We start from the raw sequence: 17,568 nt of genomic DNA, 5'->3' as shown, positions 1-17,568 counted from the left end.
AAATTTATAATAACTAAGATTTTATTAGTTAATTGCTTTCAAAGCTGACCAGCTTGGCAAATTTTCCTATTTCAGTGGTGCTGTAGATATTAAATTTTGAAATACATATATCAACAAAAAATCCTCACACTCATACTCAACACTAAACATCTTTCCAACTGTAAGCCTAAAATCTACAGTTTTTTTTAAAGACACATGATAGCTTTACCTGAAAAGACAAAATAAAAAAAAGAGAGAGAGAGAGAGAGAAATGATAAGCTCCTTGTGTGTAAGATATAAACTGCTTATGGCTGGCATCATGGCATCTCAGGTTAAACCAGCACCTAAAATGCTGGCATCTCATTTAGGCACTGCTTCTGTCCCAGACTGCATCACTTTCTAATCAGGCTCCCTACTAATCCATTTGGAAAAGTGGTGGAAGGTGGCTCAAGTACTTGGGCCCAGGCATCCACCTGGGAGACCCAGACAAGGTTCTAGGCTCTTCACTTCAGCTTGGCTCAGCCCCTGGCAATTATGGCCATGTGGAGAGTGAAACCGTGGATAAAAGACCTCTTTCTCTCTCTCTCTCTCTCTCTCTCTCTCTCTCTCTCTCTCTCTCTCTCTCTCTCACTACATCTTTCTCTGTAATTCTGTCTTGCATATAAAAATAATTTAAAAAAAAAAAAAGATACAGGGCCCGGCGCGGTGGCGCAAGTGGTTAAGGTCCTCACCTTGCACGCCCCCGGGATCCCATATGGGCACCGGTTCTAATCCCGGCAGCCCCGCTTCCCTTCCAGCTCCCTGCCTGTGGCCTGGGAAAGCATCAGAGGACGGCCCAAGGCTTTGGGACCCTGCACCCGTGTGGGAGACCCTGAAGAGGCTCCTGGCTTCAGACCGGCATAGCATCGGCCGTTGCGCTCACTTGGGGAGTGAATCATCGGACGGAAGATCTTCCTCTCTGTCTCTCCTCTCTGTATATCCGCCTTTCCAATGAGAAAATAATAAAAATAAATCTTAAAAAAAAAAAAAAGATACAGACTGTGGCAGGTGCTGTGGCATAGCCTGTTAATCTTCCACCTGCAATATTGGCATCCCATAGACATGCTCCACTTCGTATCCAGCTCCCTACTCCCTATTTATGACCTGGGAAAGAGGAAACAGAGAATAGCTCATGTCCTTGGGCCCCTGCACCCATGTGGGAGTCCAGCAATATGCCTGGCTCCTGGTTTCAGATCATCTCAGCTCCTGCCGTTGCTATCAGGAACTTAACTAGTGGATGTCTGCCTCTCCTTCTCGCTCTGTAAAATTTGTCTTCCAAATAAAAATAAACAAATCCTTAAAAAAAAAGAAGAAGATATAGACTGCCTTAATTTGGATAATACAGCTGTGTTTTTATCATTTCCTTATCATCTAAAAATTCTAATTTGAAAGATTATCATCATAAATTGGGAGCTCTAAAAACACAGGGATCACCTTGAAGCCAGCAGCCACGACGTCCGTGCATATGCCACATTTAGGCCTTGGCATCAATGCAGGAGTCAGACATGTTCTTTCTGCTTTTATGATTTTCATGTGATAGGTGACACCTTGGTCTGATTGCATCCTTTTATTGCAGTTATGATAGCAGATTATCTAAAGCAAATCCATTGCAACAGAAACTTATCTTCTCTTGAAGACGTAGGAAACAATTCCCGGGCACCCAATCCAGTGAGTTAGCATCATGTTGTGGAGATATTTGAGGCTTCGCATTCATTTTCCTAACTGCTTAGACCCTTGGAACTCACCAGAACAAAAATCTATTGCAAAATATAAAAATAACAAGCAGTTGTCATTGTTGGTGCTTTGTCTGGGGCGAGGCTTACAGTTTGGTCAACAACTGTTGACAAGACTCAGTGAATTGATTCTGCTTTTAGGATTTTGCTCACTTAAAGAAAGTGCAAAATAATTGTCTCCAACCCCTCAGGGATTTTTTTTTAAGATAACCAAAGTGCTCTTCACAGCGGAAGAAAGCAGTGGCCACCCGGTGTCTGTGATGAACACATCCTGAGTTCATGAAGATGTGGTGCAGCAGGTTGCAGGCTTTTAATCAGAGTCCTGGAATTGGAAGGTTGTATTCAGGAAGGAGGTTCTGGAAAGCAGTAATTACGACGTGCAAAGGTCTCATGCTCTTGATTCATAAAAGACTCTTAAAACTTCAACATAGAACATGTGAATTGAAAAGTTAGTACAAAGTTTGCAAAAGGCAAGACACCAAAGGCCAGGAACTCCATGGCTTAAAATCCAGTCCTGTGGGTAACCAAAGAATTACAGCCTCTGCTATCTGCTTCTCAAATAAAATCACAACAAACAAGTGCATTTTTAAAGGGCGTGTGGGCAATTGCTCAGTTTCTAAGTTGCCACCTGAGACACATATATACCATCTTGCAGTGCCTGGGTTCAATTCCTGGCTCCAGCTCAAGACTCCAAACTCCCACTTGTGTGCATCTCAGGAGGCACAGGTGATGGCTCAAGCACAGGATCCCTCTGACCCTTGTGGAAGACTAAGACTCAGCCCCAGCGCCTGGCCTTTGCAGGGCTCCATCCTGGCCTTTGCAGGGCCCCATCCTCGCTTCTGCAGGCATCTGAGCCAGCAGATGGGAGACTCTCCTCTTGTCCTACCCAACAAAATAAATGAAACCTTAAAAAAAAAAAAAAAGAATTAGAAGGTCCGGCGTGGTAGCCAAGCAGTTAAAGTCTCACCTTGACCCATATAGGCGCTGGTTCTAATCCCAGCAGCTCCACTTCCCATCCAGCTCCATGCTTGTGGACTGAGAAAGCAGTGAAAGACGGCCCAAAGCCTTGGGACCCTGCACCCACGTGGGTGACCTGAAAGAGGCTCATGGCTTCTGGCTTTGGATTTACACATCTCCAGCCCTTGCGGTCACCTGGGGAATAAACCAGCAGATAGAAGATCTTCCTCTCTTTCTCTCCTCCTCTCTGTATATCTGACTTTCCAACAGCAACAACAACAACAAAAAAAAGAATTAGAGATTTCAAAAATTGTATGCTCAAGTTTTTAAATATATGATGGTAATGGTGCAGTAAATGGGCACTCAAAATAGCGCTAAAAACGACAATAGTTACATTCTTGAATAGAAATTTGACATTATTTCAAAATCTTAGACTAGTCAAGAAATAAAAAGACTCTTTTATCTCATCTATAATTCAGAATAATATGACCAAAAGCCACCCGGCTCATAAAAACAAAAACTGTAAAAGGCACAGGTGTATATGTAACAAGATGAGGCAAAAAGATGGGGAAATAGACTACACACAGATAAATGAAGAGACTGTCAGAGTCTGAAGAATACAGAATGCCATGGACTCAAAAATCTTGATGTTATAGATATATTTCTAAAGTTGAGATCTTCTAGAATAATAAAGACATAAGAAAAGCATAAGCATATCTAAAAAGAAATATAGGGGCCAGGGACATGGGGGAGGAACGGGGAGAGAGGCGTGTGGCATAGTAGGCTAAGCTTCTACCTAGGGTGGTGGTATTTAATGTGAGCACTGGTTTGTATCCCAGCTGCTCCACTTCCAATCCAACTTCCTGCTTATGTTCTGGGAAATCAGCAGAGGATGACCCAAGTCTTTGGGACCCTGCACTCACGTGGGAAATCCAGAGGACACCCCTGGCTCCTGGTCCCTGGCTTCAGGTCAGCTCAGCATCAGCCATTGTGGCCATATGGGGAGTGCATTAGCAGACGGAAGAGTTCTCTCTCTCTCTCTCCCTCTCCCTTTCTCCCTTTCTCCCTTTCTCCCTCTCTCCCATTGTCTGTCTCTTCTCTCTGTAACTCTGCCTTCAAATTAAAAATAAATAAATAAAATTTAAGGGAAAAAAATAAGAAATATGGGGAAGAATCTCCTTGCAAGCTCTTATTATTAAGATCTGTTACTATAAAACTAAGATAGATGCTATCACCAAAAGTTCTATCAAGGAACTAGATCACAGATTTAAAATAGGACTGCACATATTTAATAATTTAGTATATGATGAGGATAACATCTCAATTCATGAGAAAAACCCAGTACTTTTTAAATAATACATATTTTAAAAGAGTTATTTATAAAAGATGCATTTTAATGTATACTTCAGAGCATAAACACACTCAAAAGAATATTAATTTCAGCAAAAACATTAGTATGACAATAGCAGAAAAATAATCATAACCTGAAGAAAGGGTCTTTCCAGGCAAACATTGATGTGAATTGATGCCTCCTACCACTGATGGAGTGACCATTTCTTGCCCAGCAAGCCAGGCTTTCACCTCTGTTAGGTATCAAACAGATCTCTGGGCATTCAAATGTATTTTGAGGTCACCTCAATTATAAGTTCACATTAAGTCCTCTTATCTGACGGGGCAAGGCCCTCTCCTTTCCTTCTTCAAAGGTTTTATGGCAATTCTTAACCCTTAACTTTTTATGAAAATTTAGATTCTTTTACCTAGTATCTTGGAAAATCATGTTGGGGTTTTCACTGGACTTGAATTGAACTAACCGGCAATTCAGGGAGAACCAATAGCTTTGCAACACTTTCCTTATGCTTGAGAAGACACTATAATAGCTACTGACAGGTATTCGTTAATACCTCTCTAAATTTTATGAATGTTTTCCTCCAATAAATCCACATTTTTGTTTTATTTATTTGTGGATCCATTAATCAAGGAAAATGATTGGAAACGTAGGTTTACAAAGAAAAGAAGGCAGACACTGAAAGATCTTCCATCCATTGATTGACTCACTCAAGGGCTGCAAAAACCAGCATGCACCAGGCTTTCTAGATATTGCATTGAAATAAAATACCAACTTTTATATAAATTGTATATTTACCCATATTATTGAGTTTTCCTTTTATATCTGATTTGCCTGGTTTCGTTAGCCACAACAGAGGGACAAGCAGGACCTGAGCTGCTCTGAATAGACCCTCTCCCCAGGGAAGATCAGCAGGACACAGGGAGGAGAGATGGTCAGAGGCTGCTTAATCCCAAGTGTCCACACTAACTCTCATGGCCACTTTCCAATTTTTAACACCTACAAACTTCTAAGCACCTGTCCAACATATATCCTTTTTGTCTCAGTTAACTGAATCAAGTAATCAAAGAATCCTAACTGAAAAATTGGTACCTTATCATTGCCCTTCTAAAACAATAACTTAAGCAAATGCATTACTTTGTGAATTCCTTCCTGCTAGAGAAAATGGGTTATATATTGTCATTTCCTTGAGTGAAAATTCAAAATTATTACCAATCCCTGCCAAAAACAGATACCAGGTTCTCCTGATGTGTCTGCTGGGTCAGGTCACTGCTTCCAAAACACAATTATATCTATCAGATTGCTTGTTGAGCCAGATGGACGTTACAATCATCAATTGCCTCTCTGTCTTCCTCTCTGTGTCTCCCTCTCTTTCTGTATCCAGTCAAGTAAATCAACAGATCTTAAAATAAAGAGTTTCTATAAGCAGAAAAAGAATCCAAGATGTCTGCTCAAAATTCTTGAGTTTATGTAAGCAAGAAAAAACTTTCTTCTTTTAAGACTGAGAGATTGATTGATTCAAAAGATGCAGTTGAAAAGAGAGACAGGTCTGTTGGTTCAATCTGCCAGATACACACAATGGCCAGGCCTGGCCAGGCTGAAACCAGGAATTCCATCCTTGTCTCCCATTTGAGTGACAGTGGTCCAACAACTGGACCATCTTCTGCTGCCTTCTCCAGCCCATGAGAGAGAAGCCGACTCAGAAGCAGTGTCCAAGACCCAACTGGCATTCCAATACAAGATGATGGTTTTACAAATGGCAGCTTAACTTGCTGTGCTCTGAAAAATCAGGAAAGTTGGGGCCAGCGTTGTGGCCCAACAAGTTCATCTTCCACCTGCAGTGCCAGCATCTCATATGGGCATCATTTTGTTTCTCAGCTGCTCTACTTCCAATCTAGCTCCTTGCTTATGACCTGGAGTAGCAGCAGAGGATCACACAAGTCCTTGGGCCTCTGTACCCATTTTTTGGGAGACCCAGAAAAAGTTCCTGGCTTTTGGCTTTGGATTGACTAAGCTCCAGCCAACTGGGGAGTGAATCAGCAGATAGGAGATTTTTCCCTTTGTCTCTGTACGTGTGGGGGTGGGCAGTGTTTTTCTCTTTAACTCTACTTTCAAGTGAAAATGAATCTTTTGTAAAAATGAATCAGTGAAGCTCATCATAGGTAAGACACAGACTGAGGAATCAGGAGGAAGCTGACTTCACTATTCACTGGGATTCAGTTTGTGTAATTTAGCTGGCCCTGTGAACCCTTCAGGTGAAAATAGATGCTTATTATACTATACTGTGGATTATTTGAAACACTACACAAGAATATTTGTATTGATGGAGTGGGTGTTTGATTGACACACTTGGGACACCCACACAACCCTCATCAGATGCCTCCTTTTGAGTCCCAGCTCCAGCTTCATGCTAACACACTCCCGGGATGCAGCAGATGACTCAAGTATAAGAGAACTGATTGGCCATCCAGACTGAGTTACAGGCTCCTGGCATCAGCTCAGCCCAAGGTGTTCAACACATTGGTTTGTCTATCTCTGCCTCTGACACTTCATCTTTCTCTACAAATAAATAAATAAATAAAGAAGTTTTTTAAACGCTTATTTTGTTTATTTGAAATAGAAAGAGGGAGAGGTCTTCTACCCCATGATTCACTGCCCAAATAACCACAGTGACCGGAGCTGGGGCAGGCCAAAGCCTGGAGCCTCTTCAGGGTCTCCCACATAGGTGCAGAGGCCCAAGAAGCTGGAGTTTGCTGCTGCTTTTTCAGGTGCATTACCAGGGAGCTGGATGGGATGTGGAGCAGCAGGCACTCAAGCCAGCACACATACAGGAAGCCACAGTGACGTCTCATCACCTTTCAAAAAGCACCTGTAATGCTTTGGTATCTCTGTTATCACAGCTGACACCCATCAAGCCCCCAGCTATGCATCAGAGAACCAAAGGAGGAAGAAGATAGAGAGGAGGAGGAGAAAAGCAAGAGTTGGACTAAGATTAGAGAGAGGAAGAAACTATTTCTAGCAAATACACCATGGCAACAAAGCTTAGCCATAAAAGAAAATAAATATGTCCCACCATAGAGCAAGAGTTGGGTATCATCATTATTTTAATAATACAATTAAGAGTCCATAGTGTATTTATCAAAATGTTTAAGGTATAAATGGGAGTGCAATTCAATGGAGACTCATAAAATGTTAGACTTAAAGGCACCTTAGAAAAGATTACTTTAAGCACATTATGCATTCAAAGATTGAGGAGGTTAAGTAGCTTTCTAAGCTAATGTGAGGCAGGATAAGATGGAAAGATATCAAGATATGGAAGCTGGATTTGGAGTTGTACCTCTGTGTCATACCATTTCCATGTCATTTTAAAATCTTTCTTGTGTCATTTAATAATCTACAGCAATTTATAGTTTGACATCTTGGGGAAGAGCAGTCTAACTGCTTTCTCAGAGTTACCCAGTATAATAATAATATGCAGTGGGAATAAAACACTTGTAAAACTAAAAGCACTTTGTAAACTGTTAGTTGCCAGGCAAATGTTATCCATTAGTAATAAGACACTTCAATAAAAAGCTCTTTCTGTTCTCTAATTTCCTGAATTCCACAGAGTTCCCAAAAAGTCCTGGTTGTCTCACTCACCATTGGTAACCAAAACCAACACAGTACCTGACATCTAAAAGACACCCAACAGGTATTTAAGTTATGGTGCTGTATTTTTAAATGATGTAATAGAGGGAATATTTCCTTAAATCACAGCATTGGATAATTTACTGAGATTTTTATTTCACCAGCTTCCACTGGATAAAAGGGAGACAAGACGCTGGACCGAACCGGCTCTTCTGCATTTCCACATCTATTGCCACTGGAAGGGTGGAAGGAAGGTCTATTCATGTGTTAACATTCCTTTCTCTTCCTCTCTAAGCAGAATTACCTTGCCCTGGAGTGTACATTGCCATTTCACAATGCCTGTTCTAACACTGGATTCTGTTTCTCCTGTGTTTTCTATCTTGCGTTTGAAACTTTTCTTTTTGGTGATATTTATATTTTGACACTTCTGGGGAGAAATAGTTCAACTGCTTTTTCATAGTTTAATAGTATAATAATTTGCAGTGAGATTCGACAATGATGCCCTTTGTACTAAAAAGCATGTTGTAGATTGTCAACCAGAGGGTGTAATGATATGTCATGGGGTAAAGTCATTCCTGGCTTGGGGGTATGGTGCTCCCATTTACTCAGAGTGATGCCAGCCAAGCTGCCACACTAGTTGAGAGTGCACACCGACTATGCTGCTATTGGCTGCCTGGCTGCTGCCCGTGTCTCCCCGTGGTAACTTCCCAACCAGGCATGCTCTTCGTGGTCCGCTTAGTCACTTACGATGAGGGCACCTCTAGATCCACTGAGGTTTTTCCAACATTCCCCCCAATCAATCCAGTTCATGCCTTTTTTTTTTTTAAAGTTTGGGCCATCTATAGCTCTCAGCAGATTAGGACTATCCTGTTTCTAAGGATGATTATTAAAACTAATTTTTAAATGTTATGCCAGACTCATAATTTTTAGTATTTGAGTATAAGAGTGCATAGAGAATGAAAACAATGGAAGACAGGGAACACTAAATACAATGATAATGAAAACCTCAGACTGAAAGACTAAGGTTAAGTATAAGCTAAATTATATCATAGAGTACTATAAATAATTAGTGCAGAAACTATGAAGAAAGGATCGTAAAATCAGACACAGAGAATAAACTAGAAACAGATTTATCATCTAAGAAAGCAGACACATAATGTCACACTTGTCATCAGTTACTCCAAGACAATTAAATAGATATTTCAAAGGTCGGGATAGACAAGTAAGTGCTTGGCCAACCTGTTACGCCACCAATTCCATACTGGAGTGCCTGGGTTCAACACCTGCCACCAGCTCCTGACCCCAGCTTCCTGTCGGTGAAGACCTTGGAAGGTACTGATGATGGGCACCTTAAGTGATTGGGTCCTGCCAGTCATAAAGCAACGTGGATTTACTTCTTGGCTCCAAGATTTGGCCCCTACCCACCTCAATCTTTTTCATTCTTTACCTCTCCTTTTCTTCATCCCTTCCTCCCTCTTAAATAAGTAAATGAATAAAATTTTCAAAAGTTCAGAATCCAAAGTGTCTGAACTCAACAAAATCTGTGAGCCCAAATAAACAGCTATTAACTTGAAAGTCACAGAAAATTCATTAGTCACAAATTATCATCGAAAGCACTATGGGGGCTATTCTACAGGAGGAAACACATTAATCCAAGACACAGAAGTGAGATCAAAACAGTTAAAATTAGGAATTTGAAAATAAGGTGAAACGTCTGTGGCTGACTGTGATAGGACACCAAGACAATTCAATGGGAGGAAAGAAACAGGGCTGGCCCAGTTGGAGAAGGTATTGCAAAGGAATTCAGTTGGCTACCTACTCCTATTGTGTAAATGTTCCATGAAGGAAAGCTACACTGCTTCTCTCCCCTCCCCCTACCAAAGAACTAGGCCTAATTTGCTGAGCTGGAGATGCAGGCTAACTCTGCCCTGACTCAGGAAATAGTGGGCAGTTCACACCGGAGACAGGACCATTTTCAGGGCAGAGAGTGAACCCACTGCACCCAGTGACTGTGGTTAGGGCCTAGGCCACAGTACTGAGAGAATATGGGTTGTGGGTTCCTGTACAGCCACTCGGTCTGACTTTGGAAATTCGGAGCTCCCTTCATTGCTGGGGCCAGAGCTCACAGAGGGGCTGAGAGTTTACGTGAAAGTGCATTGCATTGAAGGTGGTGTGCACATGCCATGAACTCACCCTATGCTCTGAATCAGCTAATTTTCCCTGGCACAGATAAAGGCAGGGATTGTGAACACACTAGCCAGCACCATCACCCCCTCATCCTCCTGATTATGGCCAGATGTACTCCCATGTGTCACTCTGGACTCTCATCCTCACCAACAAATGGCGCCCAGAACTCCCTGGCCCCACAAGGAACACGCCCCTGGCACACCAGTGTAAGGCTCAGGCACTCCACCAAGCCACAGGGGCACATTTCCCAGAACAAAGCCTTCAATCAAAAAATAAAAAAATTAAAAACTCCCAAAGGACAGAGTAGCAAGCAAAGCTCCAGATGCATAAAAATCATCAACATCCAAACACAAGAAACATGAGTAAGACAGCACGACTCCCCAAGAGAGACACAAAAATCCATTCATACTGGATTGTAAAAGATGAAATATCTGAAGAGCAATTCAAAAGAATTCTTGTAATCTAGTCAAAAACACAAAGAAATAGTGAAGTGAGGACATCTATACATGACATTGATGAGAAAATCTGCAGAGATGGAGATAATTGAAGAAAAATAAACATAAATATTATAAAGGAAGCATTCAAGTAAAACAAAAATGAAAAAAAAAATAAAGAAAGAAGGTACCCTTAAAAACAAACTCAATGAAGCAAAAGAAAGAGTATCTGACCTCTAAGATATGTCTTTGTAAATTATCTCAGTCAAAAAAGAAGAAAAATCGGAAACATCAAAAACAACGTTTGACATCTACAGGATACCCGCAAACAATGTAATACATGACCCTTTATAGGATAAAAAAAATGGCATATAAAACTTTTCTGGTGAAATAATAGCAGGAATTTCCCCTAATTTGAAAAAACAACATTCAAATACAGGAAGTACATAGCTATGATCAGGAAAATTTTCACCATAACTCATCACATTATTACCAAACTTTCAAAGGTAAAGCTTGAGAAGAATATCCGAAAATTTACAAGAGAGAAGCATCAGAATATCTTAAAATGAATTCCCATTGGATTTCTCAACGAACTCTAGAGACCAGAAAAGAATGGAGAGACATAGTCCAAATCCAAAAAGGGAGAGAAAAAATTCCAGCCCAATATATCTGACCCAGTAAAGCTTTTGTTCATAGGTGAAGGCAAAATAAGACCTTCCAAGAAGAGAAAATGGAAAGAATTTGTCATATTCAAGTCAGCCCTACAAACAATACACATATAGACAGAGAATAAATATCACTAAAGAATATAAAGGCATAAAAACCTCCTAATAAAAGAGTAAAGGAGATTCAAAGTCAACAATAGTATTATTTATGAAAAAAAAAAAACAGCCAGACAGTATTTAGTTATTTATCAATAATAATCTTGAAGGTAAGTGGATTAAATGTGCCAATTAAAAGATATAGACTGACTGAGTAGATTAAAGACAAGCCTGATTTAGATGCTGCCTATAAAAAAGACAACAAAGAATGCACAGATTGAAGTGATAAACTGATAAAAGATATTCCATGCAAATGGAAACCTAAAGCAAGCAGGAGTCATTTCTTTCATATCAAAAAATACACTTTAAGACAAAACTGTTAAGAGAGATCAAAAGTTCATTATGTAATGACTACAGGATCAGCGCAGCAAGCTGTGAGTACAGTAAATGTGTATGCCTCTATGCTGGGGCACTTAGTTTTGAAAGACATTGCTAATGGATCTAAGGGGGAACGCATGCTCCCAGAGGCATTGGAATGGGTATCAGCCAAAATTCAAATAAATGCTGGTGAGGATATGAGGGAAAGGCACCCTAATCCATTGTTGGTAAAAATGTGACCTGATGGAGAACAATATGGGGATTCCTCCGAGACCTGAAAATAGATCTATCGTATGTCCCAGCCATCCCACGCCTGAGAAAACACACAAACAGAATGAAATCAACCTATGAGAGAGTTATCTGTATATTCATACTCACTGCAGCTCAGTTCACAATAGCTAAGACATGGAACCAACCCAGGTATCCATCAACAAAGGACTGGACAACGGAAATGTAATACTCAGCCATAAGAACAATAAAATCCTGTCTTGCCGCAAAATGGATGCACTGGAAACCATTTTGCTTAGTGAAATAAGCCAGTCCCAAAAAGACAAATAATATATGTTTTCCCTGACCCAAGATAACTAACGTACAGAGTATTTTTAAAAATGTAATCTGCATAAGATTGTCACTTTGAAATAAGACACAGCCTTTGTCTAAATTCTTGAAAAACAGTAGTTGCTTTTTTCTATTTTTTATACGTTCAGTTCTTTACCTAATGAAGTATTAATCTTGCTTGTAAAATGAAGTAAAAGTTGCATTGCAAAAATAGAAATGTATATCTACGTTTTTTTTTTTTTAATGATATACTGTTGGCCCAACCAACCATAATGAGGACTGGGTGACTGAAGACCCAACTTAACAAAATCACAGATGAAAAAGATGTCACAACTGATACCAGAAGTTCAGGGAATCTACACATTATTACAAACAGCTGCAGGACAGCAAACTGGAAAATCTAGAAGAAATGGATAGAGTTCTGGATACAATTTACCAAAATTTAGGCACAGAGGCATAGAAAACCTGAACAAACCAATAATCACATAAATCACTAATACACAGCCTTCAAAAGAAAAAACAAAGAAAAAGAAAAAGAAAAGCTGAGGACAAGACAGCTTCCTTGCTGAATTCTACAAAGCTTTTAAAGAAAAGGAAATGGCACCCCTTCTTATACTAGTTAAAACAATTGAATTCTATGTGACTAGCAGTACCTTAATTCCAAAACCAGAAAAAGAATACAAGAAAAACTGCCAATTATAGAGCAATATCCCTGATTAATATAAAAGCAAAATCCTCAACAGAATTCTAAGCAAATTGAATCCCATGGCACAGCAAAAACATAATTTACTCCAAACAGGTGGGATTTATCTCAGGAAAACAAGGATGGTTCAACATATTTAAGTCAATGTGATGCATCACTCAATAAAGTGAAGGCTACAAACCCTAATTATCTCAATCTATGCAGAGAAAGCAATCAGTAATGCAGCATCCTTCTCTCTCTGTAACTCTATCTTCCAAATAAAAATAACAAAAAAAAAAGTTTTCCATTGGGGATAAGAGGAGCATACCTAAAAGCAATTAAGGTATGACAAACCCACAGTCGGTGTCAAATTAAATGGGGAAGAACTGGTAGCATTTCAACTGAAATCTAGAACCAGACTCTCACCACAATTATTCAATATATCTCTGGATATTTTAACCAGAGCCAGTGGGAAAGAAAAAGAAACAAAATTTATGCATATTGGAAAGAAGAAAGTCCAATTCTCTGTTTGAAAATGACATGACCCTTTCTATGGGAGAACTAAGACTTCGCTGGAGCAAGTTAAAATTTATAAGCGAATTCAGCAACAGTGCAGGCTATAAAACTAACACACACAAATCTACAACACTCTTGTGGATGAGCCATGCTCCAGCTGACAAAGAATTTATAAGATCAGTTCCATTCAGAATAGCTTAAAAAGAAAACTAAATTTAACCAAGATTTGAAAGCTCTCCTCATTGTACATTTAAAAACACGAGTGATCCTCAGTTGTGGGCAGTGGCCTAGGTTGCATTATACCCAGGCGAGTGTTACACTATTGGGAGAAAAGCCGTTAAGAGCTGGTGGGCATCCTGGCCTGGTTTAAGCCAAATCTGAGTTAACCATACCAGTACGCCGGCATAGTCACATAGCCTATTCTTTAAAAAAAAAAAAAAAAAGATATATGAAAAGCAGATACTGGCATGCCAACAGACAGGATCTGGGGACCCATGTACAAGTGTGCACGGACCCTAGGTAGATAGGCAGGGCCCCAGGTTGGCATGGCACACCATCAGAAGACTGGGCATGGAGGGCTGTGGATTGCTCAGGGAAGCTGATCTGAAGATGTGAGGACTGCTGAGGGAGAATGTGTGAGGAGACTTCTGGGGGACTTCAACTAATTTGGCTACAGCACTTGCAGCTAATGAGGCAGCTGATACCAGGCAGTTTAGAGGAGGGAAACCAGAGGACCTTTTCAGACGGAACCAATACAACAGCCCACATGGGAGACCTGAGCTGGGATTGTTGAAATACCTCCGACACACATAAAAGCAATGGTTGAGGGAGCTGCCTAACAGGGCTTGACCACAGTGACTTCCAGTGAGTGTTGGGGCAGGAGATAGACCACATTAGGCTGGGCCATGACTCTAACCAGCTCACTAGAGAACTGGGTCTGGGAGCAGGCTTTGTGGGGGTCATGAGCTCACCTCTGTGGGACTGCCGTACCAAGTGGTTTACTCAAGGGCTGAGCTGGTGACAGGCTGAGCTAAACATAACCATGGAACTCACCAACACTCATGGGTACTGGGATGAGAACCAGGGCTAAAGGTGTTGCATTTCCAGATTCAACATGACCCCAATCAAGATACCAGGACATTCTTCACTGACCTAGAAAATGAAATCCTAAAATTCACATATAAATACAAAGACCCAAAGTAGTTAAATATGTCTTAAACAGTAAACACCACAAGAAAGGAACCACAACACCAGATTTCAAGACATGCAACAGGGTTTTTATAATCAAAACCGAGTGATATTTATACAAATTAGACATGCAGACCAATGGAACAGAACAGAAACCCCATAAATTAATCCATAAACTACAACCAATTAATCCTTAACAAAAGAGCTAAAATCACTCTCTGAAGAAGACAGTCTCTCCAATAAACCACATTGGGAAAATTGGATTTCCACATGCAAGAGTTTGAAATAAGATCCCTATCTCATATCCTAAACAGAATTCAACTCACAGTGGATCAAAGATTCAAAACTTAAGACGTGAAAACATCAAATTACTAGAGGAAAACATTGGGGAAAATGTCGCAATATATTGGCACAGGTAGACACTTCCTGGATAAGATCCCAGAAGCACAGGCCACAGAAGTAAAAATGGACAAATGGGGTTAGTTCAAGCTAAGAAGCTTCTGCACAGCAAGGGGAACAATTAACAAAGCCAAGAGGCAAACTAACAGATTGGAAGAAAATGTTTGCTATGAGTCCAATAAAGAATTCACATGCAGAATAGATAAGAAGCTCAGGAAAATTCAACAGCCACAAGCAAACACCAGTTAAGAAATGGGCAGTGGGCCTGGTGCAAAGGCTCAGTGGCTAAATCCTCACCTTGCAAGTACCAGCATCCCATAGGAGTGCCTGTTCATTTCCCTGCTGCTCTCCCTTCCAGCTCCCTGCTTGTGGCCTGGTAAAGCAGTTAAGGATGGCCCAAAGCCTTGGGACCCTGCACACACATGGGAGACCTGGAAGAAGCTCCTGGTTTCGGATCACCTTGGCTCTGGCTGTGGCATCCGCTTAAGGAGTGAACCAGCAGATGGAAGATAAATGTCTCTCCTTTTCTCTATCTGCCTTTGCAATAAAAATAAATAAATCTATTTTAAAAATGGACAAAAGATGTGAATAGACATTTTTCTTTTTTTTCCTTTTTTTTATTGTTATTAACATTGTATTATGTGATGCAGTTTTATGGGTACTGGGGATTTCCCCCCCCCTTCCATATCCCTCCCCCCATAGTGGATTCCTCCACCTTGCTGCGTAACCACAGTTCAAGTTCAGTTGAGATTCCTTCATTGCAAGCATATACCTAGCATAAAGTCCAGCATCTTATTGTCCAGATAAGTTCAGTGGCTTCTTGGGGAGACCTTCTCTGGTCTGAAGGTAGAGCTAACAGAGTAAAGTTCCAGTCAGTTAAAAGCCCCAACAAAACAGGAAGAAATAAAAATTGCTAAAAGAAACATGAAAAACTGCTCAAGAACTACCAGCCCTCAAGGAAATGCAGACAAAACCACAATGAAGTATCATCTCACTGCAGTTAGAATGACTTTCATCCAAAAAAAAAAACCACCATAATAAGTGGTGAGAATGTGCAGGGAAAGGTATGTAACACACTGCCGATGGAAATGTAAAGTACCGCAAGGCAGCATGGAGCGTCCTCAAAAAAGCTACAATCACACCTACCACGTGACCCAGCTATCCCACTCTTGGGAATTCACCGAAAGGAAATTAAATCAGCATATAAATCCACAAATAAATAGGTACCTGCGCCCTCATGTTAATAGCAGCTCAATCCACAATCACTAAGGTAGGGAATCACCCTAGATGCCCATGAATTAATCACTGAATAAAGAAAATGTTTTATAGACACACACACGTTGGAATACTATTCAACTATTAAAAAAAAAAAAGAATGAAGCCTTGACTTTGACAACAAAATTTTGCAACTGGAAATCATTATGCTAAGTGAAATACGTCAGACCCAAAAAGACATATTACATGCTTTCTCTTATTTGTAGTAGTTAACATATAGAGTATAGAAATTGTATAGATGTTATATCATTTGGTACTTGCTTATAATTATTGCTTTCATAAATCAGATCATATAACTGACAATGTAGTCTAACTTCACGTATTGACAAAATGGAGATGGGGTGATATCAGTACACTTGAGATAATAGTAATATTTTATTCTTATTTGGATGTTGTTACAAATGTGATCAGATGATAATGCATTCATCTGTATGCTTATGTCTATGTCTTTATATATAGATATAAATATATACTATATTTCAATAAAGTGTGTCTGAAAAAAATTAAAATATATGTTAGTACGATTGAACTAGAAATAATATAAATTTTAATACCGGCCCAACAATAAATGCATCAGTAACCACTGAGCAAATTACAATCACTGGATCCAAACAGTTTTATAGGAAAATTCTACAAAGTTGTCAAGAATCAGGAACTGTAGAGCCCGGCGCAGTGGCCTAACAGCTAAAGTCCTCATCTTGAAAGCACCAGGATCCCATATGGATGCTGGTTCTAATCCCGGCAGCCCCACTTCCCATCCAGCTCCCTGCTTGTGGCCTGGGAAAGCAGTCGAGGACGGCCCAAAGCCTTGGAACCCTGCACCCACATGGGAGACCCAGAGGAGGCTCTTGGCTTCGGATTGGCACAGCACCAGCCTTTGAGGTCATTTGGGGAGTGAATCATTGGATGGAAGATCTTCCTCTCTCCCTCCTCTCTGTATATCTGACTTTGTGATTAAAAATACAATAAAAAGCATCAGGAACTGTAAATATACATTTAAATAGCAGATTGATGGACTTACGACTATTTTTGAAGGACTATACTATTGTAATAGAGGAAATCAAGGTGGGGGGAATCCTGTGTAACTATATCACAAAATAAATTAATCTAAAAATGTATCAATACATATATATCAACAGGCAGCTCCCGGTCAGAAAGTGCACATAACACATGTTGTCCCCTTCATTGCCTGTTTTCATAAATAAGGTTTTGTTGGAGTAAAACACTCCCAGTCTTGTGCACAGTCTAGGCTGCTTACAGCTACAAGGACATCATCGAGTAGATTAGACTGGCTTGTATAACCTAAAATACTCACATATTTCCTTTACACAAAACATTTGCCAAACTCTGTGCCAGAGGGAGAAATTCAAAAGCTAAATCAGGCATGGGAGTCCTGAGCAATGTGCCAACCAGATCTTCCTGGCAGGTGCCCTTCCTGCCAGGATCACATCCGCTGCTGGGGACACGGTGGCCACGCTTCTCAGGGGCTGCTGCAGGCTAGAGACAAAGC

The sequence above is a fragment of the Ochotona curzoniae genome, unplaced genomic scaffold, assembly GCF_017591425.1.
Source record: "Ochotona curzoniae isolate NIBS_2020 unplaced genomic scaffold, NIBS_Ocur_1.0 scaffold_3890, whole genome shotgun sequence".
Classification (NCBI taxonomy): Eukaryota; Metazoa; Chordata; class Mammalia; order Lagomorpha; family Ochotonidae; genus Ochotona; species Ochotona curzoniae.
The sequence above is the reverse complement of the archived record's forward strand: the minus strand, read 5'-3'. Positions refer to the sequence as shown.